A 27202-nucleotide genomic window follows, 5' to 3' on the forward strand; every position below is an offset into this window, starting at 1 on the left:
CTTGCCAGGCACCTGTAGACCATCATGGAACCAATGACCTAGGGAGGTGGTGGGCTCTCCCACACTGGAGGCATTCAAGATGAGGCTGGAAAGCCATCTGTCAGGGATGCTCTGACTTGGATTCCTGCATTGAGCAGGGGGTTGGACTCGATGGCCTTGTAGGCCCCTTCCAACCCTACTATTCTATGATTCTATGCTCAGGTCACTCACCCTGCACTCCAAGCAGGGTTGAGCGGCTAGCAGGAGCCCGGAAGGCACGTGTGAGTTCACCCATCCCTAAGTATCTAACTGCATCTCCACAGCTGTAGTCTGGAATCACAAAATGCATAATGTGTCACCACGTTATGTACCCCCTTCTGATTGGCTTAAGCCCTTGTGTATATGATAGACTTCTGACTCAGGTCCTTCCCATCCTCTATGGCAATTGCCCTCCTCTGATTGGCCACTCCCTGGGAGGCAGGTGATGGTATAACTCAAAATGATACCATGGTGCTGGAAAGGAAAGTGAAACTGGCAAGGGGCCAGTGCGGGCTGGTGCTCCAGTGGCAGGGACTGCATAGCAATAGTCCACCGCACTTCCCTCCAAAATGTGAAATTAGGCTTAGTCCTTGGGTCTGCCCCCAGTGGGGAAAGGAGAGTCTGCAGTGCTGGGGGAAGCAGTGCATGCTGGGAGTGGGAGGTGCATGCTGGGAGTTGGTGTTTTCCTTCCCTCCATCTTAGGCCTGTGCAATGAAAAATGGAAGATTTTGCACTAAATGGATGCAACAAGCCTACAAATTTCAAACATCAAAGTGACTACTTATTAAATTCAGCAGCATCATTAATGTTAACCATTACACAATGCCAAAATGTGTACCTTATAAAACATGAGAAGGGACTGAGCAAAATTAATTGGTGGCTGACTGATTAGTAAGAAGAACTCATGGAGAATGTTCATACCTCTCTAGAGAAAGGCTCAGATTGTTGTCTCTCCTAAATGTAAATCAGAACCTGGCAGATCTTACTGAATCTTGTTTCAGTCATAAATACCTTGGTGGTGTGAGAAAAAACCATTATGTTTATTCCATATTGAATGCCTCCCTCCCATATTGAATCTGTACTGAAAATGACCTCGTAACATATGCCTATTATATTAATGCATGCATTTTCATTGTTAAATTTAACTCAGGTAAGAAGAATCATATTCCAGAGAGTGAGTGAAAGGTGGGAAGGGCCTGAGTGTGTTTGGGGATTCTAAGGTTATATAAAGGGTGAGCTGACACTTAGTCAGATAGGGTTTAGGGACTGAGGAAGCAACATCTAGGTAGCAGGGTTTGTGTGGAGGATTTTAGGAGACTAGAGTAGGCGGGGAAGTTTTAGGAACAAGCATTGATTAATAATATCTTATAACTTTTCATATTTAAAATAAATCTTGTTTTTAAAAATCCAAATTCGCATGTGTTGTTTGATTGTATGCTACCTTTATTATATCTATATCCTTGTTACTTCTCCCACAGTGGGTTGAGAGAACCAACTGAGCATATTGAGTTTCTCTGGAACCCAAAGAGGGTAAAGGGCTGAAGCTTCTGGGACAGTGGGTTCAGCTGTCCCAAATTGAAAGCAGGCATTCCTGAGGGATTTGGGTCTCAGTTTCTGAGGAGGAGGCTGGGGAAACGGTGCAACCCAGGCAGGAACACCACAGCCCTCCTTCCAGTTAATCTCCCCATTCGCAAGCAATGAATCTGGGGGTGGAGAGGCTGTCATCAGAAGCTGCCATCCCCCCCACGAATGCCACAGATATAGATATATTTTCCTGGAGGGAAAATGGCAACCGCTACAAAAATGGGGGTAGGGCGGACTTTTTTATGGTGGCCACTGTTTTCCCCCAGAGTGTTCTGGAACGTCTTCAGGGTGGGGGGATGGTGGCCACCACATAGATAGCATCCACCCAAATATGCTCTAACTTGAAAAGACAAATCTCTGTGTTGCCCTTAGGGGTGCACGAAAGTCACTTACCTGGTCTCGCAGCTTTTCGCGGTGGGGGGAGGCGCTTCGCTGCTCCCCCTGTGAAGTTCAGGCCGGGGGGGGAGGCTTCCTGCCTCGCCCGGCCGAAATTCAGGCTGGGGGGGAGGCTTCCCGCCTCGCCTGGACAAAATTCAGGCCGGGGAGGAGGCGCCTTGCCTCGCCCGGCCGCGAAGTTAAAAGTTAAAAAAAAACCACGCCCCCGTGATAGGCTATGTGACGATTAACGTAGCCTATCATGGCTAGATCTGCAAAGTCAGCCATGATAGGCTATGTAAATCGTCACGTAGCCTATCACGGGTGACTTAAAAAAAAAAAAAGCCTGTACGCAAATGGCGGCCCCCATAGGGAGCCGCCATTCGCGTTCCTTATTTGGTCGCTGTAGTCTACGTAAATCTTTACGTAGACTACGGTGACCAAATAAGGAACGGGAATGGCGGCTCCCTATGGGGGCCGCCATTATCCGTACGCGCTTTTTTTTAAAAAAAAAGTCACCTGTGATAGGCTGTGTGACGATTTACGTAGCCTATCACGGCTGACTTTGCAAATCTAGCCGTGATAGGCTACGTTAATCGTCACATAGCCTATCACGGGGGCGTTTTTTTTTCTTTTATTGGAATGGCGGCGGCAGCAGCGAGTCGAAAGACCGGCTGCTGCTCCCACCCCGGACGAAGACCCGACGAACCGCTGGCCAGACCCGCCGCCGGGAGGGACATTCGCCAAAGGTAAGTCCCGTCCCGGGGGGGGTGCGGGGTGCGGGGGGGTGCAGAGAATTTCTCCCCGAAACTTGTTCGGGGGGCCGAACACGTTGGCGCTTGGCCCCCCTAAGTTTCGGGGAGAAATTCTCCGCCATCCCTAGTTGCCCTACTGCTGTCCTGCTGTAACTCCATTGTCGTTAGTAAGCTCACCCTCCCATGAACCCTTTAAGAAATCCCTTCCCCAAAATATTGCCTCCAGTTTCAGGACCCCATCTTCACATACTGCAAATTCAAGCTGAATTTATTTACTGAGAACTTTCATCTCAGAACTACTTTCAAGTCAAACTTTCTGAATATTTCATTTGATAACAAGTGTTTAGGCTGAGTCAGAATTCCTTTAGTAAAATTAATTACTCCTTGTACATAATTAAGTGCTGTTTGGGGCTTCTGTCTACAGTATTATGGGCACTCATGTATGTACTAATCAAATATATTTCTTAATTTCATTTTTAATTCCTTCTGTTTAATCCTTCCATATCATTATGTTTTCTTATTTTGCTTTTTCCTGTTTGAGAGCCTTTTTGATAGAACCATATATAAATTATTTTTCTAATTGCTATTCAGAATGTTCATGAAACAAAAATGTTATTTAGTGAAAAGTGGGGGGGCTTGTGTTCTTTCTTTCTGTACAAGATTCAAGGCTACACTGCTTCAAGCTGGTGGGTTTAGAAGACAAAATGCAGCAATAGAAGTCTCAGTTCAGGACAAGTCTACAAAGTAATATGTAGAGGATACTAGAAATAGCCCCTGCATGGGAACAGAGGAGAAATTCATTCAGTTTGCATTTTAATATGAGCTTACCTAATTTGTACTTGCTGAGTTAATATGTGAACTGAAATGCAGTTATCCTTTGGTAGTTGCACTTCTCTGAATTTTGTGATATAGTTCTATGAAATAAAACGACACACAAAACTGCATATATTAGGAAAGTGTACACAAAATGTTTATATTAGTGAAAATAATAAGTTCCCTTCTCCTCCTCCCATCCCAGTTGCTATGGTGGTAGCAGCGCCAGCTAGGGATGTATGAATTGTGTACCTTTGGTGCCACTCGAGTTTTTTTGCGACCAGTGTTCCATTCCGCCATTCACAAGCCCCCAGAATTCTCCTCTTTTTCTCCTGCCCTGAAAATTACGAAGATAAATCCGTACTGACAACTGTAATTCCGGTGCCCAGCCATCTCCGTGAGTCTGCATAACTTCCATAAGAATCACTATTTTTCGTAAATATTTACATTTTTTTTAAAAAATTGAAATCCTCCATCTCCATTTACTTTCAGCCAAAACACTTCCTCCTCCTAGGGACTTCCCAAAAGAAGGCTGTCTTAGGTGTGCCTAAGCAATAAACTATTTGTTTAAAGCAACGCTGTTTTAAAGAGAGAAAAAAACTTTTAAAATGACCATGCCGCTCCAGGACCAACATGGTCATTTTAAAAGGTTTTTTCTTTCTTTAAAACAGCATTGCTTTAAACAAAGAGTGCATCGCTCAGGCACACCTAGGACAGCCTTGTCTTGGGAAGCCCCGAGGAGGAGGAAGTGTTTTGGCTGAAAGTAAATGGAGAAGGAGGATTTCAATTGAAAAAGAACACCCACAAACAAGGTGGTGAGTACAATTCATTTTTTAAAAAAACTTACGTATTTATTATCGGAATATACTACACTGCATTTTTATTTACGAAAATTATGCGACTCTTTGCAGATGACAAAAAAAAAGCTGCATGACTGCTGGCTCTGCAGGACCTTGTGGCGCCGTTCCGCAGAGGATTCCGTGGCACGGACTGAAGGGAATTCGATCCCATTTCAGTCCTTGGTGGAATTCTCTGACATCCCTAGCGCCGGCGGGGCAGGAGGAGGATGAGAGGGGCTTCCCTCTCATCCTCCTTCTGTCAAGCCACTGCCTGTAATTGTTGCAGAAATGGCTTCTTTACAGCCACCTTTTCCACAACATTCGACTTATGGAAATACCCGAGCCACCATTTTTACGCGACATGGGTGGCTCGGGTAGAAAGCAAGCAGCTGCTGGACCTGCTAGTTGGGTGCACAGGTCCAGCCAAGCACAGCAGCTCGACAAGCAGGTCTGGGGCGCACAAGCGGGGGCAGCAGCTCATTGGATGCCTGGGCCACCCAGACGGAGATGAGTCCATCCATCCCTACTAGAACCCAGATCTCCTGACTCCTAATCCAATACTCTAGCCGCTACACCACACTGACATAGCAGAGGACATGGACACATGTATGTGTAGTGGTTGGACTAAAGCATGCACACTTTGCATGCAGAAGGTCCCAGCTTCGGACGTGGCATCTCCAGTTGAAAAGGATTAGCTGATGTGAAAGATGGAGAGCTGCTGCTGGTCAGGATAGACATTAGTTGGCTAGATGGTCAAATAGTCTGAGCTGGTATACTTTATTGTAATATAGAGAGATACAGCACATAATGTTAAGGGAGAATAGTCCCTTTGTGTCAGAGTTGTTGTTTTACAAAAGAAAAGACAACTAGGCCATTCTGAATGGGCCAGTGCTTCTGCCAGTCCTACATTACAGTGCTTTTTGGAGGTGTACAAGGTTAGACTTCATTACAGCTACAAGGTTATACTTCATAAAACTAACAGGCCTGCAATATACGTGTGTGCGCACACACACACACACACAAACACCCTTTTCACCCACATCAGATCAGAGGATGGTATCAATCCACATGCCAGAATCCCCACTTGTGTGCTGTCATTTAACAAGACGTAGGTCACACTTGTCATCTTACTGTTTGTACCTTTTTCAAACAGATGTTTTACAGTGGTAGCTGGGACTGCAGGATTCCCATGTGCTAGAGCCAAGGGCAATGCCCCAGGCCTACAGTGTCACTGTAGTCTTTAAAAGAAAATCTGTATCCATTTGAAAGTACAGTCAAGCACTTATTCTTTAAAACTTAAGGTTATACCTTTTCCTGGACTAAATGTTGATAAAATAGAATGCAATTTTCAGTGTTTAGGATGAATTTTAAAAACAACAACAACCCAAAGTAGAATCCTTGATATCTTAAACCACTAGATGCATATATATATATATATATATATATATATATATATATATATATAATATGGCCAAGTATAGATGACCAGAAGTCTAAAGGACCTTTAATAGCTCTCAGCTCTTGGTTCTCTCAGCAGAGAACCAACTCTATGCATGTCTACTCAGAAGTAAGTCTTACTGAGTTCAATGCAACTTACTCCTACACATGTCAGCACCCCACTTGCCCCCAGCTCAGCTTTGTATTTCCACACCCAACTCATTGTCAAACCTCCTGTTAGTTATCTCAGAAGACCCTTGGGTGAATGGGTTTTTTTTTCCAGGGAACAGCTGGATGGAGGGAGATTACACACACACACACACACACACACACACACACACTAGAAGAATATAGTTCTTCATATTCCCTGGTATGTTTATTCCTCATTTTGTCCATTCCCTGAGCAAGTGCAGAGTGTGCTTTTTATTCAAACAAAGAGATGGTTGCTGATCTTTCCCTTCAAGCTGCATTTGTACAAGTGAAGTGTGACTACTTCAGAAAGAACTTTCCATTATTCTGTCTCTTTTTCTTCATGAGTTTCATAACAGAAGTGTGGGGTAGTGGTTAGAGTCCAGCCCAAAGTCACCCACTGAGGTAACTAACAGGAGGTTTGATCATGAGCTGGATGTGGAAACACAAAGCTGAGCTGGGGGCAAGTGGGGTGCTGACATGTGTAGGAGTAAGTCGCATTGAACTCAATAAGACTTACTTCTGAGTAGACATGCACAGAGTTGGTTCTCCTCTCCATTTTAGCTTCACAACGTCGACAACAATGCTGAATGTGGAAATAGAAAGCCTAGCAGGGGGGAATAATACTCGTGCAGGGCTCCAGACTGGCATGGTCATTTTAAAAGGTTCTTTCTTTCTTTCTTTCTTTCTTTCTTTCTTTCTTTCTTTCTTTCTTTCTTAACAGTGTTGCTTTAAACAAAGAGTGTATCGCTCAGGCACACCTAGGGCAGCCTTGTTTAAGGAAGCCCCAAGGAGGAGGAAGTGTTTTGGCTGAAAGTAAACAGAGATGGAGGACTTCAATTGAAAAAGAACACCCACAAACAAGGCGGTGAGCACAATTCATTTCTTTTTTTAAAAAAAACTTACGTATTTATTATCAAAATATACTACCTTGCATTTTTATTTACGAAAATTTCACGACTCTGTGCAGATGACAAAAAAAAAGCCACATGACTGCTGGCTCCGCAGGACCTCGTGGTGCTGTTCCACAGAGGATTCCGTGGCACAAACTGAAGGGAATTCAATCCCATTTCAGTCCATGGCGGAATTCTCTGACATCCCTACCTTAGATAGTTTCCTGATTCTGATATATTTAAAGACTATTGTTGCCCTTGATGTTATTAGCAATATACTCCTCACAATTATGGATGTCAGAGAAATCTGTAACAGAATCAAATGAGTTCAGATTTTCATGAATCTGACCAGCGGATTCCACAATGGACTGGCTTTTCCCCTGTTGGGCAGATTCCACAGACTTGTGGACCATTCTTCTAACTTTCCTGATATTGCACAAATTTTATCCTCAAAAAAATACACAAAAAATAAAAAGGGCCAAGAGTGCACATTTCCCCATAGACTAAAGCATGAAAATGAGTATTTGGGGGGGATTTTGCACATTCGGGGGGGAATTTGCACATTTTTGTACATGAGAATTTGCACAAATGTGCATTTGCACAAATTTGTGAACTTAAAAAATCCAATTCAATCAATGGGATGGAACAAAAGCCACCTGACAATCCGCAAAACACAGACGGAATGGATTTTACACAATCTGTACATCCCTACTCAAAATGCTTGTTTGCATCCTTTATTGTCTGCTTGAATTTCCTTTGTGCATGTTTGTGTTCTAATGTTGAGGGGAAAAAGAAAAAAAATGTGTCTCTCATTTCTTGACAACATGTATCATTTTATAATGGTCTATCATGTCCCTGATAGGGGCTGCGGTGGCTTAGTGGTTAAGGTGCTGAACTGCAGACCGGAAGGTCAGCAGGACAGCAGTTCGAGACCCGAGTGCTGCATAACGGAGTTAGGGGTGCACGAAAGTCACTTACCTGGTCTCGCAGCTTTTCGCGGTGGGGGGGAGGCGCTTCGCTGCTCTCCCCCCGAAGTTCAGGCTGGGGGGGGAGGCTTCCCACCTCGCCCGGCCGAAATTCAGGCCGGGGGGGACGCTTCTCGCCTCGCCCGGCCGAAATTCAGGCCGGGGAGGAGGCACCTCGCCTCGCCCGGCTGCTAAATAAAAAGTTAAAAAAAACACGCCCCCCTGATAGGCTACGTGACGATTAACGTAGCCTATCATGGCTAGATCTGCAAAGTCAGCCATGATAGGCTACATAAATCGTCACGTAGCCTATCACGGGTGACTTAAAAAAAAAAAAAGCGCATACGCGAATGGCGGCCCCCATAGGGAGCCGACATTCGTGTTCCTTATTTGGTCGCTGTAGTCTACGTAAATCTTTACGTAGACTACGGCGAAAATAAGGGCAACGCAAATAGCGTTGCCCTTATTTTCGCCATAGTCTACGTAATCTTTACGTAGACTACAGGGACCAAATAAGGAACGCGAATTGCGGTGCCCTATGGGGGCCGCCATTAGCCGTACGCACTTTTTTTTTTTAAAGTCACCCTTGATAGGCTACGTGACGATTTACATAGCCTATCACGGCTGACTTTGCTAATCTAGCCATGATAGGCTACGTTAATCGTCACGTAGCCTATCACGGGGGCGGGTTTTTTTTTTTAGTTTTATTGGAATGGCAGCAGCGGCAGCTGGTCGAAAGATTGGCTGCCGCCCCTGCCCCTGACGAAGACCCGACGAACCGCCGCCGGGACCCGCCGCTGGGAGGGACATTCGGGAAAGGTAAGTCCCGTCCCGGGGGAGTATAGGGGGCGGGGGGTGCGGAGAATTTCTCCACGAAACTTCTTCGGGGGGCCGAACATGTTGGCGCTCAGCCCCCTGAAGTTTCAGGGAGAAATTCTCCGCCAACCCTAGACGGAGTGAGCTCCCATCTTCAGTCCCAGCTCCTGCCAACCTAGCAGTTCAAAAGCAAGAAATTGCAAGTAGATAAATAGGTACCGCTTCGGCAGGAAAGGTAACAGTGTTCCGTGCACCTGCCGAAGTCATGCCAGCCACGTGACCACGGAAGCATCTTCAGACAGCACTGGCTCTTCGGCTTAGAAATGGAGATGAGCACCACCCCTTAGAGTCAGACATGACTGGTTGGGGACACCTTTACCTTTATCATGTCCCTACTTAGTGATCTTGTCTCTAAACGTAAAAGTAGGGATGTACGAAAGTCACTTACCTTTTCGCAGCTTGGCTTCACGGTGGGGGGGAGGCGCTTCGCTTCTCCCCCCGAAGTTCAGGCGAGGGAGGGGAGGCGTCCCGCCTCGCCCGGCTGAAATTCAGGCAGGGGAGAAGCGCTCCGTCTCCTCGGCCGTGAAACAAAAAGTGAAAAAAAAACACCAAAACTCTGTGATAGGCTACGTAATGATTAACGTAGCCTATCACGGCTAGATTTCCAAAGTCAGCCATGATAGACTACGTTAATCGTCACGTAGCCTATCATGGGTGACTTTGGGGGAAAAAAAAAAGTGCATACGCAAATGGCGGCGGTGCCTTATTTTGGCACGTCTAGTCTAAATAAAGATTTACGTAGACTACGGAGAAAATAAGGGCAACACAAATAGTGTTCCCTTATTTTCGCCGTAGTCTACGTAAATCTTTATGTAGACTAGACGTGCCAAACTAAGGAACACAAATGGTGGCGCCCATGGGCCGCCGCCATTTGCGTACACTTTTTTTTCCCCAAAGTCACCTGTGATAGGCTATGTGACGATTAACGTAGCCTATCATGGCTGACTTTGAAAATCTAGCTGTGATAGGCTACGTTAATCGTTACGTAGTCTATCACGTTTTTTTTTTTTTACTTTATTTTGTACTGGTGGCGGCGGCCGGGCCCTGCCGCCGAGAGGGACATTCGCATGAGGTAAGTCCCATTCCGGGGGGGGAGGGGGGCGGAGAATTTCACTGCCAATTTCGGGGGGCCGAATGCGTTGGCATTCAGCCTCACTGAGATTCGTGGAGAAATTCTCAGAAATTCTCCGCCATCCCTACGTAGGGTTGGCGGAGAATTTCTCCACGAATCTTCGGGAGGCTGAGTGCCGACGCATTCGGCCCCCCCAAAGTTTTGGGGAAATTCTCCACCGGCCCCCCACCCCCCCCGGGATGGGACTTACCTTCAGCGAATGTCCCTCTTGGCGGCGGCCCCCGGCGGCGGTTCGGCAGCAGTTCGGCGGGGGCGGGGGCGGCGGCCGGTCTCCCGACTGGCTGCCGCCACCGCCATTGCAAAAAAAAAAAGTAAAGTAAAAAAAACCAACAACACACCTGTGATAGGCTACGTAATGATTTACGTAGCCTATCACGGCTAGATTTCCAAAGTCAGCCGTGATAGGCTACGTAAATCGTCACGTAGCCTATCACGGGTGACTTTGAAAAAAAAAACCGCGTACGCAAATGGCGGCTCCCATGGGGACCGCCATTTGTGTTCCTTAATTTGACACGTCTAGTCTACATAAAGATTTACGTAGACTACGGCGAAAATAAGGGCAACGCAAATAGCGTTCCCTTATTTTCGCCGTAGTCTACGTAAATCTTTACGTAGACTAGACATGCTGAAATAAGGAACGCAAATGTCGGCGCCCATGGGAGCCGCCATTTGCGTATGCGCTTTTTTTTTTTTTTTTTAAAGTCACCCGTGATAGGCTACGTGACGATTTACGTAGCCTATCACGGCTGACTTTGGAAATCTAGCCGTGATAGGCTACGTAAATCATTACGTAGCCTATCACGGGTGTGTGTGTTTTTTTGTTTTACTTTTTTTTTCACAGCCGGGTAGACACACAGCTCCTACCCAGCCTGAATTTCGCCGGCGAGGGATGGGGCGCCTGCCGCCCGGCCTGAATTTCGGCCGGGCGAGGTGGGGCGCCTCCCCCCCCTTGCCTGAACTTCGGGGGGAGAACCGAAGCGCCTTCCCCCCACCACGAAGCAAGCTGCGGGACAAGGTAAGTCCCTTTCGTCCATCCCTAGCTACAGGGAGACCTATATAGGGATGTCAGAGAAATCCGCTGTGGATTCAAATGAGGCTGGATTCTTTGGAATCTGGCCTCAGGAATCCGCAGAGGATCAGGGCCACTTACCTCTGCTCCAGGAGGAATGGAGGCGGAATGGCACTTGGCTGCTTTTTCCAGCCAGAGCTGTTCGCCTCGGCTCCTCCCTGTTCTAGCAGATTGCCTCTAAAAAAAGTCTTTAAAAAAAAAGGTGATCGGGAGGATGTGCCCATAGACCTATATGCAAATAGAGTCATGAATCTTGCATATAAGCCTATGGACACATAAACTTATATGCAAGATTTATGACTCTATTTGCATATAAGTCTATGGTAGGGATGTCAGAGAATTCCATGACGGATCTCGGTGAGGCCGAATGCCAGTGCATTTGGCCCCCCGAAATCCATCGCGTAACGGCCTGCCCCCCCGCCCCCCGTGGATCCCCCCTGGGACGAGACTTACCTGGGGTGGATGCGGATGGCAGCGGCTCCAGCGGCGGCTTCGGTGGCGGCAGCTGGTTTCCCTACCGGCTGCTGCCGCCGCCATTTGCAGTCTGTGTTTTTTTTCCCCCCATAGACGTGATAGGCTATGTAAAGACTTATGTAGCCTATCACATCTGGGTAAAAAAAACCAACAACAACGCGTACACAAATGGTGGTGGCTACAACCGCCGCCATTTGCGTTCCTTATTTTTCTTCATCTTAGTCTACGTCAATATTTATGTAGACTAAGATGAAGAAAAGGAAGGGGAACGCAAATAGCGCCCACTACGCTATTTGCGTTCCCCTTTCTTTTCTTCATCTTAGTCTACGTAAATATTGACGTAGACTAAGACGAAGAAAAATAAGGAACGCAAATGGCGGCGGCCATAGCTGCCACCATATGCGTACGCATTTTGTTTGTTTTTTACCCAGAGCCCTCCACGGCCGGCAATCTGGCTATAGACAGCCCTGGCCTGGGCCTGGGTGGCTGCTCCACAGAGCCGCCACGGAGCACAGCCAGCCGTCAAGGATTCCAGGGGGGAGGAACGGATCACCTCCCCCCCGACGAGGATTCCGGGGGGAGGGACAGAATGCCTCCCCCCCATGAACAGAATCCGTGGAAAGGTAAGTGACTTTCGTACATACCTAGTCTATGGACACATCCTTCCAATCGCCTTTTTTAAAAAAAGAAAAAAGACATGGCTATCGGCAGGGACAGGGAGGAGGCGAACGGCGCTGGCTGGCAGGAGGGAAGGTAAGCGCCCCCAAGCCAGTTCCTTCCCCCCTGGAATTCGAGTGGAGCGGAGCCACTCTGGAGGATTCCAGGGAGGGGGAACGGATTGCCTCCCCCCCCACAGATTCCCCACCGGAACAGATGGTGGGGAATCCGTACACCCCTACACCTATATGACATCCCAGCACTTCAAGGCCAGACCATATATTCTATATCTGGGACCCAAAAGCGGTTTCTCAGCCATCTGGCCTAGTACAGAGTAGAGCCACAAAATGATTAAACCCCATAGTGTGTACCTTCCCATAAAATTTACTCTTAGCAAAGAATTGCCGGGGGCGGGGGTGACCATCGAACCATTTGCATTTTCCTCATTCTTTATTGGATACATTTTGTTAAGTGCTTGCCATTTATTTTGCAACAATGAACAGTATTTCAGTACATATGGTTTAGGTTTTACAAAAGCTGTAGCAGCTTTACTAGTTTTGCTACCATTTATCCCCTCCCAAATCTGTACATATTAAAGTATGCTGTATTTCTATCTATGTTGTTTGCTTAGACTAAAATGAAATCCTTTCTAAATGCAAATTATTGTTTGCTTTTCTATTGTGCATACTGGTAACATATCAATTCAGGGTCAGGGAATCTCCCCCTCCCACCCCGTCCCCTGCTGCATGTTTGACTAGAGATGAAGAAGGAGAAGAAAGAGAAGAAGGAAGACAGTCACTCTGCTAAGCATCCTTTTCCCAGAAGTGCTGTTCTGTTAAGAATGTCTTGGGCTGGAGTTTCCTTCCCATCAGGTTTTCTAGGGATGTCAGAGAAATCTGCTGTGGATTCAAATGAGGCCAGATTCTTTGGAATCTGGCCTCCGGAATCCATGGCAGATCAGCCCCACTTACCTCCACTTCATGAGGATTCCGCATGGGACGGCATTCGGCTACTTGCTCAGCCAGAGCCATTCTCCTCTGCACCGATTGCCATAAAAAAAAAAAGGTGATCGGCAGGATGTGCCCATAGACTTATATGCAAATAGAGCCATGAATCTTGTGTATAAGTCTATGGGCACATCCTGCTGATCGCCATTTTTTTTTTTTAATGGCGATGGGCGTGCAGAAAAATGGCTCTGGCCACCCAAGTAAGTGGCCCTCAAGCTGGGCAGCTGCACGGAATCCTTGTGGAGCTGCTCTGGAGGATTCCAGTAGGGGGGGAGGAATGGATCGCCCCCCCCAGGCAGATTCCCCACCGGAACAGATGGTGGTGAATCTGTACATCCCTAAGGTTTTCTAAAACACCCCCCCCCCCAGGGATGGGATGAGAATGTCAGGTTTTTGATACTAACTTACCAAAATTCAAATTTCTTTCTTAATTGGATGGAAAGAAGTTGAGAGTTTAATAATAATAATAATGAGGAGGAGGAGGTGAGAGAATGTGAAACTCACAGATTTGTCTGGCCAGGAAGAAGGCTTTGAGCACTTAGCCCATCAGTCTGGGTTTAAATCCCTGTCAATTCATATTTGTGCTGCTGAATTAGGGTTGCCACATCTTTTTTCTGGCAAGTTCCTCATCTTTAGCAGCAACATAGCAGGCAAGTACAACATGGCTTTCTCTGTGCTAGGAATAGCTGTAGTTATTACATTTGGCACAGAATTTGGCCAACTTTTGTTTGGTTTGCTGTTTGATAAGAATGTTCAAAACTTCACAAATGTCTCCATAAACAGATGGAAAGAACTTGCGATTTAAATAATGGGAATGTAGGATAAACCTCTACACAAGCAATGTTAAAACCAGTATAATAGGGATGGTGGAGTAATTAATTCACTTTGTATTTTAATGTGGACTTCTCAAACCAATATTCAGACAGATACCATTATACTTCAGTATTTGCACTTTTCTAAATTTTGTGATGTTGTTTACAAATTTAAAAAATGCATACAAAATCAATTAAGTCAGGGCCAGAAATATTGGAACGAGGATAACTGTTTTGGCATTTGGCCTCTGTACACTACCACACTGAAGTTGAAAGGAAACAAACCCAGATGGGAGCGAAGTCAGGACTTTCAGCTGTAATTCAAGGGTTTTGACAAAAGTGGGGCACTAACCATTCAGGAAGGACAGCCAGTGGCATACACACACACCCATCATTGGGGGCTCATAAGTGATGGAACGAATGGCTGACAAGCAGCTGCATGGCCAGGTGTGGCCTGTTCCCTGGGAACCCCATGACCAAGCAAGCAGATAAAAGGCCTGGAGGTGGTTCTGAGTGTTACATTTGCATGTTGCAACTCCCAACATGAGGTCCAGTGGTGTCCATGCGAGTGAAGGAGGCCATCATTTGGCAGAGGAAACAAAATAAACCCATCAGAGAGAAAGCAAAAACAGTGGGAGGGGCCAATACAACAATTTGGAACATCCTGAAAAAAAAGGAATTAACTGGCAAGCTCAGCAACAGCAAAAGGCCTGGAAGACCACGGAAGACAACTAGAGTGGATGACCACAGAATTCTGCTTATGGTGAAGAGGAACCCTTTCACAACATCTAGCTAGGTCAAGAACGCTCTTGAGGAAGTAGGCATGTCATTGTCAACATCTACAGTCAAGAGACAGCTTTATGAATGTAAATACAGAGGCTTCACAACAAGGTGCAAACCACTGATAATGCTCAAGAACAGAAAGGCCAGATTAGCCTTTGCCAGCAAACACCTAAAAAAAGCCTTCCCAGTTCTGGAATATGATTCTTTGGACTGATGAAAGCAAGATGAACTTGTACCAGAATGATGGGAAGAGAAAAGTATGGAGAAGGAAAGGAACAGCTCATGATCCAAAGCATACCACATCATCTGTCAAACATGGTGGAGGCAGTCTTATGGTATGGGCATGTACGGCTGCCAATTAGGGATGTATGAATCCCTTACGTGGCTCTGCAGTGGGGGATCCGCAGTTTGCGTGGCTGCCTTAACCGTGATAGGCTACATAAATACTTACCTAGCCTATCACGGCAGCCTGGCAGGATGCAAATGGTGGCTGCTACGATGGCCACCATTTGCGGCCGCAGCAGCCGGCTGAGAGATCAGCTGCCACTGCCAGAGCTGCCGCCGCCGGAGCATCTGCCCCAGGTAAGCTTCATCCCGGGGGGATTCCACAGGGTGGCGGGGGGTGGGAGGCCGTTCTGCCACGGGTTTCGGGGGGCCGAATGCCAGTGCATTCGGCCTCACTGAAATCTGTGGCGGAATTCTCCCACATCCCTACTGCCAATGGAACTGGGTCACTGGTGTTTATTGATGACCTGACTGCTGATCAAAGCAGCAGGATGAATTCTGAAGTGTATACTTTCTGCTCAGATTCAGCCGAATGCTGCCAAACTGATAAGATGCCGCTTCATATTGCAGATGGATAATGACCCAAAACATACAGCAAAAGCTACCCAAGGGTTTCTCAAGGCAAAGAAGTGGGATGTTCTTCAATGGCCAAGTCAGTCACCTGATCTCCACCCAATAGAGTATGCTTTTCACTTACTGAAGACAAGACTGAAGGCAAAAAGACTCATAAAAAAGCAGCAGCTGAAGGCAGCTGCAGTAAAGGTCCGGCAAAGCATCTCGAGGGAGGAAACTCAGCATTTGGTCATATCCATGGGTTGCAGACTTCAGGCAGTCATTGACTGCAAAGGATTTTCATCCAGGTATTCAAGGAGATCCTTAAGTTTGAAATTATGTTGGTTTATTCCATTACTTATGAGCCACCAACCATGGGTGTGTGTGTGTATGCCACTGGCTGTCCTTCCTGAATGGTTAGTGCCCCACTTTTGTCAAACCCCTTGAATTACAGCTGACAGTCCTGACTTTGCTCCCATCTGGGTGTGTTTCCTTTCAACTTCAATGTGGTGGTGTACAGAGGCCAACTGTCAAAACAGTTATCCTTTTTCAATATTTATATTTCTGGCCCTGACTGTATTTTAGAAGAAAGTGTGAACAGAAATTTATATTTTAGTGAACATCTTAGTGAAAATAACATACAAAACACATATGAGGGAAAACTGCTTGGGAAAATGCATACAAAATATGTAGATTAGGAAAAATGTGCACAAAAATGTATACCGGTTTACATATTTAAAAAATTGCAAACTGATGCAGAAATGGGATAAAATGAATTTAAAAGGTGGAAAAGTGAGGAACTCATAGCAACTCAGGCTGTGCATGGTACCCCTACTTTGGATGCCACTTCAGACCTTCCAAAGCAGCCCCACCTCACTTCGGACTGATTCAGACCCCATCTGCTTTGTTTCAGATTTGGATCCAAAGCGAGATTCAGATATCCAAATCATTCTGACATTGACTTGCATTGGAAAACAAAAACGGCCATACCTTTTCAGTTTTCATGATAAATACATGACATTTGGGGACCTGTCAGCCCCCATGGAGAGGATTCCACCTGCCAAATTTCAGATTGTTTGTCCCAGTAGTTTTTGTGGTAGGCACAGATAAAATGTGCTGTTCTCAGAAACTCAAGCCAAAGGTCATAAAGGGATAATCAGAGCAGTTAGGTGTTTAAGTGGTGCTTAGAAGGAGGTCACTATCCTCCTATCCCTAATCTCTGCTGTAGGTTTCTTTGAAGTACAAATAACCCCTTCCCCTTAGTACCACAAAAATCTGGGGCCAGATAAAGTTGGCATTCAGGCTGTGGACTGGCAATTTGCCATCTTGGACTTAAGAGATGATTGATGCTACTGCCCTGTGGTAAAAATTTGCTGGATTTCTAAAGTCTGGTCAATTTAATGTCCATCTTTTCTAAATCCATACAACTTCCTTCTCTCTCTCTCTCTCTCTCTCTCTCTCTCGTACTCTGTTTGTAACAGTAGGGATGTTGGAGAAATCTGCAATGGATTTGAGATCCCAAAGATGCCTCATATTGGGCTTGTTTGCTTTGCCAAACAGTGGAATATTATTTAAATAATAGATGTAGTGCTTTGCCCACTGTAGTTTGAAATGTGGATGTGTGTAGTGCTTTGCTTGACCCCAACACAAGCACACACACACACAGAGAGACACACAGAGACACACAAGAGCAAAAGTAAAGCAAATACAGAACTACCTACAAGCAAAGGAAAGGGTTTATATTTTATTTTTTAAGGGAAAAGATATAGAGTTCAAAAATGGGAAGGGAAGGAATACAGGAATTGAAAAGGGGGCTCCAAATCAGAATAGCTCCAAATCCCCAAGGCAGACCAAGGCACTTTGCCAGTGACCTGTGGGCACATAGACGTATATGCAAAAAGCACTGTGGATCGCTCATATGCCCTAGTTTCACAGTGCTATTTTGCATATAAGTCTATGGGCAAGCGCTGCCGATCACCATGTTTTTTCAAAACATGGCAATGGGGATAACAGGCCCCAGTAAATTGTGGAGTGGGGGGGGCTCTACTGCAGCCCAGAGGGCCAGCGAGCAGGGGAGAACTTGGGGGCGCAGCTTGGGGGGCACAGGTACCAGCAGTCCAAAAGATTTGCAGACTGAAATGGGCACCCGCGCCATCCCTACCTAGAAGTCCTATATTGGCAAGACACTTAGTTGTTTGTTTGCCTGATGAAAAGAGAGAATGACAGACATCACTACAGATGACCTAGAGTTGGTTAAGATATATAACTTTACTGCAATATAGGGCTGGTGTTTATGCACTCCTTCTATTCTCATTCTCTTTTTATCTCTTGGAAGAAGGTGGTACAGCATATTAGAAGGGCCACCAGTAGGTGCAGAGCTGTATGACACAACAATACCCAGTTGCAACTATCTTTTATAAGGACCAAACTATATAAGGATGCAGGGCAAAGTCTGTAAGGATGCCATCTGTTCTGCCTTGCTTAGTAATCACCACCACAGTAGGAAACTGGACAATGGAATCTCAGTACACTTCCAGAAATAAAGGGTATGTCATGGCTCCTTATTTACTGAAAGCCTGCTCTTCCCTGTTGTTTCTTTTCATGTAAATATTTAAATGGATGAGGCAGGTTAGTGGATGCATGTCCTTCAAGTAGAAAATAATGAATCCTTCAGGGAATATGTGGGTAGTGTTTTCTGAGGCATGCTTTTATTGGTAAGAAGCACCTATGGAAATGCATAAATTTGCCCATGAAGAAATGACTCAATAGCAGTAGCAGCATCTTTGCCTTTTTAAAAGTTTTCAGAACACAGCATCCTGGGCAAGCTTATAGACTAATATTTAAAATACACTACAATGGAGAAAAGTGCCTGTAATACCTACTGTTTTAAAATGCAAAGAAAGGATGCAACTAAATATAATATCTTATGCAGACATGATCCTCTGGGCAGAATCCAACTAAAGTCCTGCTAAGAGCAGACCCATTGAAATGAATGGGACTTAAGTTCGTCAAGACTAACTTAAGTCCATGCATTTCAATGGGTCTGCCCTTAGCAGGACTTTAGTTGGATTCTGTCCTCTGTTCCCTACCCTGGTCCAAAACTCCAATTGGCATATTCAGTCTGACCAAGAGTACATGGTAATAAACTTGTTAAGTCTTCATTAAGAGAAGAACATCTCTACTGAAATTGGAGGCCAGCATGGATGTGAAAATTAAACATATACTTTGCAGGGATATTTTCATTTTGATAAATATCTAAGAGGAAAAAATAAGGTACAGTCAGGGCCAGAAATATTGGAACAAGGATAACTGTTTTGGCAGTTAGCCTCTGTACACCACCACATTGAAGTTGAAAGGAAACACACCCAGATGGGAGCGAAGTCTGGACTGTCAGCTGTAATTCAAGGGGTTTGACAAAAGTGGGGCACTAACCATTCAGGAAGGACAGCCAGTGGCATGCACACACACCCCCATCATTGGTGGCTCATAAGTAATGGAACAAACCAACATCATTTCAGACTTAAGGATCACCTTGAATACCTGGGCTGGATGAAAATCCTTTGCAGTCAATAACTGCCTGAAGTCTGGAACCCATGGACATGACCAAATGCTGAGTTTCCTCCCTTGAGATGCTTTGCCGGGCCTTTACTGCAGCCTGCAGGCTGCAGCTGCCTTCAGGGTCTTTTTGCCTTCAGTCTTGTCTTCAGTAAGTGAAAAGCATGCTCTATTGGGTGGAGATTAGGTGACTGACTTGGCCATTGAAGAACATCCCACTTCTTTGCCTTGAGAAACCCTTGGGTAGCTTTTGCTGTATGTTTTGGGTCATTATCCATCTGCAATATGAAGCGGCGTCCTATCAGTTTGGCAGCATTTGGCTGAATCTGAGCAGAAGGTATACCCCTATACACTTCAGAATTCATCCTGCTGCTTTGATCAGCAGTCAGGTCATCAATAAACACCAGTGACCTGGTTCCATTGGTAGCCATACATGCCCATGCCATAACACTGCTTCCAACATGTTTGACAGATGATGTGGTATGCTTTGGATCATGAGCTGTTCCTTTCCTTCTCCATACTTTTCTCTTCCCATCATTCTGATACAAGTTCATCTTGGCTTCATCAGTCCAAAGAATCGTATTCCAGAACTGGGCAGGCTTTTTTAGGTGTTTGCTGGCAAAGGCTAATCTGGCCTTTCTGTTCTTGAGCATTATCAGTGGTTTGCACCTTGTTGTGAAGCCTCTGTATTTACATTCATAAAGCCGTCTCTTGACTGTAGATGTTGACAGTGACATGCCTACCTCCGCAAGAGCGTTCTTGACCTGGCTAGATGTTGTGAAAGGGTTCCTCTTCACCATAAGCAGAATTCTGCGGTCATCCACTCTAGTTGTCTTCCGTGGTCTTCCAGGCCTTTTGCTGTTGCTGAGCTTGCCAGTTAATTCCTTTTTTTTCAGGATGTTCCAAACTGTTGTGTTGGCCACTCCCACTGTTTTTGCTATCTCTCTGATGGGTTTTTGTTTCCTCCGCCTAATGATGGCTTCCTTCACTCACATGGACACCGCTTTGGACCTCATGTTGGGAGTTGCAACATGCAAATGTAACACTCAGAACCACCTCCAGGCCTTTTATCTGCTTGCTTGGTCATGGGGTTCCCAGGAAACAGGCCACACCTGGCCATGCAGCTGCTTGTCAGCCATTCGTTCCATTACTTATGAGCCACCAACGATGGGTGTGTGTGTGTATGCCACTGGCTGTCCTTCCTGAATGGTTAGTGCCCCACTTTTGTCAAACTCCTTGAATTACAGCTGACAGTCCTGACTTCGCTCCCATCTGGGTGTGTTTCCTTTCACCTTCAATGTGGTGGTGCACAGAGGTCAACTGCCAAAACAGTTATCCTTGTTCCAATATTTCTGGCCCTGACTGTATATCTGGTGCTCCAGTTTTTTATTCAGATTTGGGAAGGGTGAGTATAAAGAAACAGTTATTTGCACCAGGCATAGACAGACTTCAGGTTTGCAGGATCTAGTTTGTTCTTGAACAGAGCAAACTAGGTCCATCCAACAGAGTATGTAAAACAGTGGCTCAGGTGCTGGTGCTGGCGCAACCAGTCGTCAATTGTATCCCATAATAAACTATAAGCCCTCTTCAGGTGTTTAAAAGATATCTACAGACAAGAAGTGGAGCAGGGATGAACATGCCAGCTTTGCTTCCCCCACTCCCACCCATGCCCCCACCATTCTTGTCGACCATGTGCAGTGGAGAGCCTCCTGTGTCCATGGAGACTCTCCACACAATTTAGAACCTTGATTTTCCAATTCTGGGGGAGGTGGTTATTGCTATTCTTAAACAATTGGGAGTCAGGAACAGCTGGTTGGCCACTGTGTGAACAGAATGCTGCACTAGATGGACTTTTGTTCTGATCCAGCATGGCTCTTCTTATGTTCTAGAAACCCTTGCTGATCTATTGCAAAGAATCCAGCAATCTACCAGTAGGTACTGACCTATCTTCTGTCCAGTCCTGACTTCCAGTATAAAATGTCACCATACATGTTTCCTAAATGCTGGTGTCTCCAATGTGGTGCCCATGGACAACTCTCTTGATGCCCATTATGTTCCTTGCCCCTCCTAATTTTATTTATTTATTCTACTGGGAGGCTGGTGTGATGCAAAACAAGTGCCGCCTCCAGTACCATCTTTATTTGGGTTCAAATCAAAAAGTAGTTCTGTGTTTTGGAGCTCAGAACCCCTTCTGCTTTGTATTTAGGTTCTTGAGCAAATTACTTGTACTGTTAGCTTTTTGCCTTCTAGTAAATGAGTGGTTTATGCCTGGCCATGCCCACCATGGCAGCCATTTTGTGAGAGTGCCCACAACTCTCAAAATTCCAAATGTGCCCACCAACCCAGGACCCTAGTTGTGTTCTACTTTTTGAAATATTCTCTACCCACAGTGGAATCTTTTTATTATTCCAAAATGTTCTGGAAATGCTGACATGCCTTATTTCTATTTTATCAATTTTCTTCCTCATGTATTGCTTTACAAACTTGAAATGTAACCACATGACCTGTGGTTCTCCTATTGTTATATACTCCCCACTTTCCCAAGTTGTGAGAATTTTCAGAGGTAGCACCTACACGGGTTTGGTTTCCCTGGGAGGAAGGATCACTGGAGACTTATGATGAATTTGTAGGATTTGAGTTTATTTACCAAAATCCAAGCAGACCATAGGTGGAGGCAAACAGCATAGCATTCCTACCAGACAGCAAACCCACAGGCCCAGAGAGGCAGAAAACACACAAATATGCTTTAAGCTTGCCGAAACCCAAGTCTTTGTCCCTCTCGGTGGTCAGTCTCTGTCTCTAACTGAAGTTTCTCACTTTTTACTTTTCATTCATAGACCTCCATCAGCCCACCCCAACCCCCAAGTAAAAGGACGCATAGGAAAGACATGCCACCTTCCTTTTCCCCATTCCAAACATTCAGGAGAGATCTTGGTATCAAGAGATCAGTGTTTAAAAATTAGCTTGTATAAAGAAGGATTCAGTTATCATTAAGAAATATCAACCAGCCATTCTGGCACATAGAAATCATCTCCTGTTGTTCAACCTGCAACTGACTTGGCTTTGCTTCAAGGCAAACCCACCATGATAGTTCTATTCACAGTAACCACATGGCAATCCTATAAGACTATAAAGGCTTCCTCTTTCTATCTTAAGATGAAAAAGTCTGCATACAAGGAAATAAGCTGGGCAGAAGAACTGTTCCAACTTAACTTCTAAACTTTTCCCTGCCTTTCTTTTCTCAAATGTCCAGTATTAGAACATACCCTAAAGGTCAAAATAGAAGTTATAATCTCATCTGCTCTGCTTCCTGCTGTATAGGACTGAATTGTCTACAAAATAAATTAAAAACCTTGATCCATACTTGTATAAATGTGATTGCTTTCTTCAGCTTACCAACCGCAGATACTCCTGCTTTATGTATCATGTTTATAATACTTGTTGCTTATAATACTGAAGAGAACACACAAAGGGGCACACATTTCTACTGAATATACCATGCTTAGAGGAAACATAACGAAGTATATAAAAACAAAAACAAAAAAACCCTCCATTGACCTTGTTTCAGTTCTTTATTGAAATGACATTTGAAAACCAATAGGGATTTACAGGTATCATGTCCTTGTACTCTGTGCTTTTTAAATCATTCACATCCCTTATGTATTCATGTGTGTGAATGATTTACTTGGGATGCAATTCTATGCATGTTTAGACAGAAAAACCTCCTAAAAAGTTGCAGGATGTTTTTTCTGTCTAAACATGCAAAGGATTGCACCTTAGAGAGCAGTCCTAAGGCCACTAGGCAGTGTTTAGAGGGTCATAGGATTTTTCAGTTTCCTGAAACTGAGCTTGGAGTCAGGGTTCCGAGCTCAATTCCCCAAAACCACGCTCCCTTCCCCTGCCCCCTCGTAGGCAGCACAGTTCTTCCCTGTCTCCACACTTGTAAATGCAGTGCAGAGCAGGCAAAAAAGGGGCATTCCCAGGGGCAGGGAGGGGAGGAGGCCAGGAAGCATCATTATGACACTTCCTATGTGCCATGTGGCCTCCCCACTCCTGCTCCAAAGTCCCCAGCTAGACAGCCAAAAACAGCTGCCTAGCCACAAATGCAGGGCGGCTGGACCGCAGAGGACAGGACTCCCTCTGTGCTCCACCCACCCTGCACTGGATAGTCAGCTGCCTCCGCATTCAGAGGCGGCTCACTATCCTGAAAGGATTGTGCCCTTAATGCCTTGTTTTCCAAGATCATCACTCCTATCCAGCTATCCAGGCAGGTATGTGGTCTCCAGTGGAAATCCATGCCAACCAGAGGCTTCCCTCATCATTTAAATGAGGTGGCAGCTCTCCATTTGAATGCAGGTCTGCCCAACCCATTGAAGGAAATGCTGAAGCCTGTAAATGCAGAAGTCCTTTGACCATACTGCAGTACATCCCAAATTCTGGATGGATAGGGGCTGCATATTCATAGTCATAGCTATTTCCCATATCTTATTTTCCTTCAGATAGATCACATTGCAGAGTGGCAATCCACTGAAGCCTGCTCCCACTCAGGTACAGTTTTTGAAAAAGTGCTAGAATGCCCTCTCTTCCCCCTCAGTCCCTTAAAATAACAGTGTCAAGATTCAGTCAGATTTGGTACGCGGAGGCTTTCATCCATAGCTTTTCTGTTGTGGGCAAATGCCTCCGGGCTGTCACATTTTGTTTTGACACTGATTACCTTCATCAGTATATAATTTATCAAGTTGTCTAGATAAAATGGGACGATAAATACTTTGGAATCTAATCTTCCAATTATACGCAAAGCATTGCTGCATTGCCTGAAGGTAGCATGCAGGTGTGCTTTCTCTTCTGGTGGGAGAGGCAATCAAAATGAATTGCCTAGCTTGCCCTATAGCAATTGCCCCCTTATTTTCTTTTCATTCCGTAGGGGACATGTGGTGTGACCCTTTCAGCTCTGTTTTGAATCGTGCCATGATGAATGAGAGCTTCTTTTCACTGCAGTCATTATGCACCGTTACCTAGACTGAGCATGAATTGAACCCCATATCCATCCCATAGCATCTCATGACACACAGACTGGATACAGAAAGCACCCACCCGCACATCAGGACATCTTTCGTTGTGGAAATAGCCAGTTACGTTCTCAAAGACTTTTTACCAGTACTCAAGTTTGCCTGCAATCCAAGGAAAGGGAAAGGCTTTGGGCAGAATAATTCGTTAATAGTTATGGGCAATAATGAACACTTCATATCGTTTTGCAGGACAGATCTGTAACTTCTGCTGTCAGATGGCGAGTGGGGAGGAACTGTCATCTTGCAGGCCAGAGAACTGTGGGACATCAAAAGGGAAGACTCGGTTCTGAAGCATTTCTTCATTTTTCTACTCCTTCAACATTCATTATTGTTCAAGAAAAATTCCCACAGACTCTTCTTGGTGCACTGTACCATCATACAAACAGCAATTATCCAAAGGCTGATGTGTACAACTGCGTTTTGTGTATTGTGCGTTGAAGTCAATGCACGTTTCTCTGTGGTTATGGGAATGTGGTAAGTCTGGGTTGGCTGCATGGCTTGAGTCTGTAGACAGCAAGCTTCCCATACATTTTGAATATTATAAGCATTTACCATACTGTAAGTGTTTGTCTCTTTTCTATCCTGGTTTTACCTTTGTTGTGTATGTAACATTTTGAAAGCCACCAGCCACCAGTGTAACATACCTGTGGACTTCCCCTTGGCCAGTGACAGCCTCCAGTTCAGCAGGCAGTCAGTTCTGGAATCCATTCCTCCATTTCACAAAAAGAAGTGCCACGGGTCATATTCTTACTACTGGTTGCCTGCCTCATCTCTGTTTTGATTAAAAAATGTATTTTATTGTAACTGGTTTTATTTAAACATTGTTTATATTTCATAGGATTTTATTGGGGTATCCCAGGCATGTTTAGACAGAAAGAAGTCCAACTCCCAGCATTCCCCAGCCATTTTTTTCTGTCTAAACATGGCACCCCTACCTAATATGTTTATTCAACTGTATTGTTTATGCTATAAGCCAAGTAGTATTAGTGGCTGTCATCACCTTGATAAATGTTGAAACAGAGGTGGGATTCCAACTAAAAAAGCATTGTTAACAATAAATAAAGAAAATTTAACCAAAATGTTTTATTGATACATTCTTGGACAATATCACAGGATTGAGAGTATGGAAAGAGGGGAGTTCTGCGGCAAAGGTTGTTCTCACTAAATTGGCACATAAGCAGCAAGATTAACGAAATTACTTATTACAAACAGTATAAAACATACATGCTTTTTCCCTTAAAAGTCTTTTTTTTAAATCACACTGGTCAGTCAATAGTGGGGCATCAACAAAGAAAAAAAGAACTCTTCAAGACATGTAAAAGCCATTTTCTTTCTTCCAAATACCATAAGAATTCTTGAAATTATTGCAAAATAGTTATATACCTTAATGGAAAAAAAATAGAAACACAAATACAAATATCCAACATAAATTTGTTAACATGTACTGTAAAATACATTACTGGCATGCATTCCAAATATCAAGACAACCTCTATCAAAATTCAGCAATCCTTTCTGCTTTCTCTGTTGCCATCAGAATTATGGAAGGCAGAGAATGGAGGTGGAGGTGAAAGGCTGTGGGTGGGAAGAGAGTGAGGGGCTTGCTTTGTCAGCACAGTTTTTGGTCTTAAGTATCAGTATCTTTTTCTCCCTTTTGTTTTAATTAAAAAAATAACATATATGAATTGCAGTGGTACAATAATGATCATACAAGTCATGTACATAAATTCTTTTAAATCTCAGGGATTCTTTTTAATGTGCTAAAGTTAGAAAGAACAGGGCTTGCATGATACTGTGCATTCCAAACCAATGATAAACCTCTGAAACAACGTAGATGGCAATATGCAAAAATCTCTCACAAACTGTACAGAAAGTTCAAAAACTTGCAGTTTGGAAGTACATATAAAGACAAAATAGCCCCTTGAAAGTCACCATTGCCAATTGCAGTTCACCCAGGAGAAGCTGGGCCTAACTCACGGATCAGAGCTCATTGATCATACCTTTCATACAAAGAAAAAGGTCCAACATCACAGCCTAATGGCAGTGCCAGTGACTTATTAAGCCAAGAATAATTTAAGGATATTTTCATAGAGCAGCTGTTCAGAATATTTGGATCCTCCGCAATAACTGCCTGGCCTTTCAGCACTTCCAGCAGTGCATACGCTGCAGTTTCAGGAACAGGCCTACACGAGGTTAGGTGACTCCATGGATGAAAATTTCCATTCTCCCATGACTCCGTCTGATGCAGCGGACTAGATAACCAGGTTGTTATAACTGACATACTTCTTTTTTGCAGCAGGGCCTGAAAGAAAGGGGCAACACAAGAGAAAAGCAGTCACCCATACAAGATACCATTGAAAAATCTACTATGGCTTTTAAATTGGTAAACAAATACCGGCATTTGGGGAGTTGTGTTGCATGACAATAGAAGAGGCAAGTTCGTTTGTTTGAAGTGTCACTTCAGTGCCATTTTTTTCAAACTCTGCAAAGGAGAGTTTTCAGGCTGCTTTGTTGTTTTTGTTGCAATATGCATAACATGGCTACTTCCTGGGAATTTGTTTCGCGTGTACATTTTGTCTGAAATTGAAGCTCCTATAACCAGGAATGAGACGTGTGCCCAGGCACTCCCTCCTTGCTTCTTCCCTTGCACACCTATCTTTGGCAAATATTTCTTAGACTACAATTTCCCATGCTGTCTGAACCTGTAAATCAGGGGTCCCCAACCTTTTTGGACCTGTGGGCACATTTGGGAATTTGAGACCATGCTGTGGCACCACCACAAAATGCCTAATCAGTGGATCGCCACTTTGGTGTCTACCTGTTGTGTCTATGGGTCATAGGCTGTGTCTTATTCAGCAAAACCTTCTGTTGTCTTGTGGCTATTGACCACCGCAACATCTCTTTAAAGGCTAATCTAATTTGCTGGAGCTGCAATACAGCTAATGCTTCTTTGAAACATATGTTTTGGCAATGTCCAGTAGCCCTTCCTTTATGGGAGGAGGTTATTAGAAAGGCAGAGTGTAAATCAAATAAATAAATAAATGAGGCATGTAGTGCTGCCATGC

The 27202-nt window shown here is 44.7% G+C and overlaps 1 long non-coding RNA gene across 1 annotated transcript; it reads left to right on the forward strand.

Moving 5' to 3' along the window:
• The first annotated feature begins 4281 nt into the window (after positions 1 to 4281).
• On the forward strand, positions 4282 to 25215 carry LOC146354979 (uncharacterized). Its single transcript, XR_014788555.1, has 3 exons — positions 4282 to 4360; positions 6735 to 6878; positions 24329 to 25215. It is a non-coding gene; the product is annotated as an uncharacterized LOC146354979 (long non-coding RNA).
• Positions 25216 to 27202: the final 1987 nt, after the last annotated feature.

This window comes from Heloderma suspectum, chromosome 2 (genome assembly GCF_057233095.1).
Source record: "Heloderma suspectum isolate Gila_16-S chromosome 2, 16-S_ref, whole genome shotgun sequence".
Lineage (NCBI taxonomy): Eukaryota > Metazoa > Chordata > Lepidosauria > Squamata > Helodermatidae > Heloderma > Heloderma suspectum.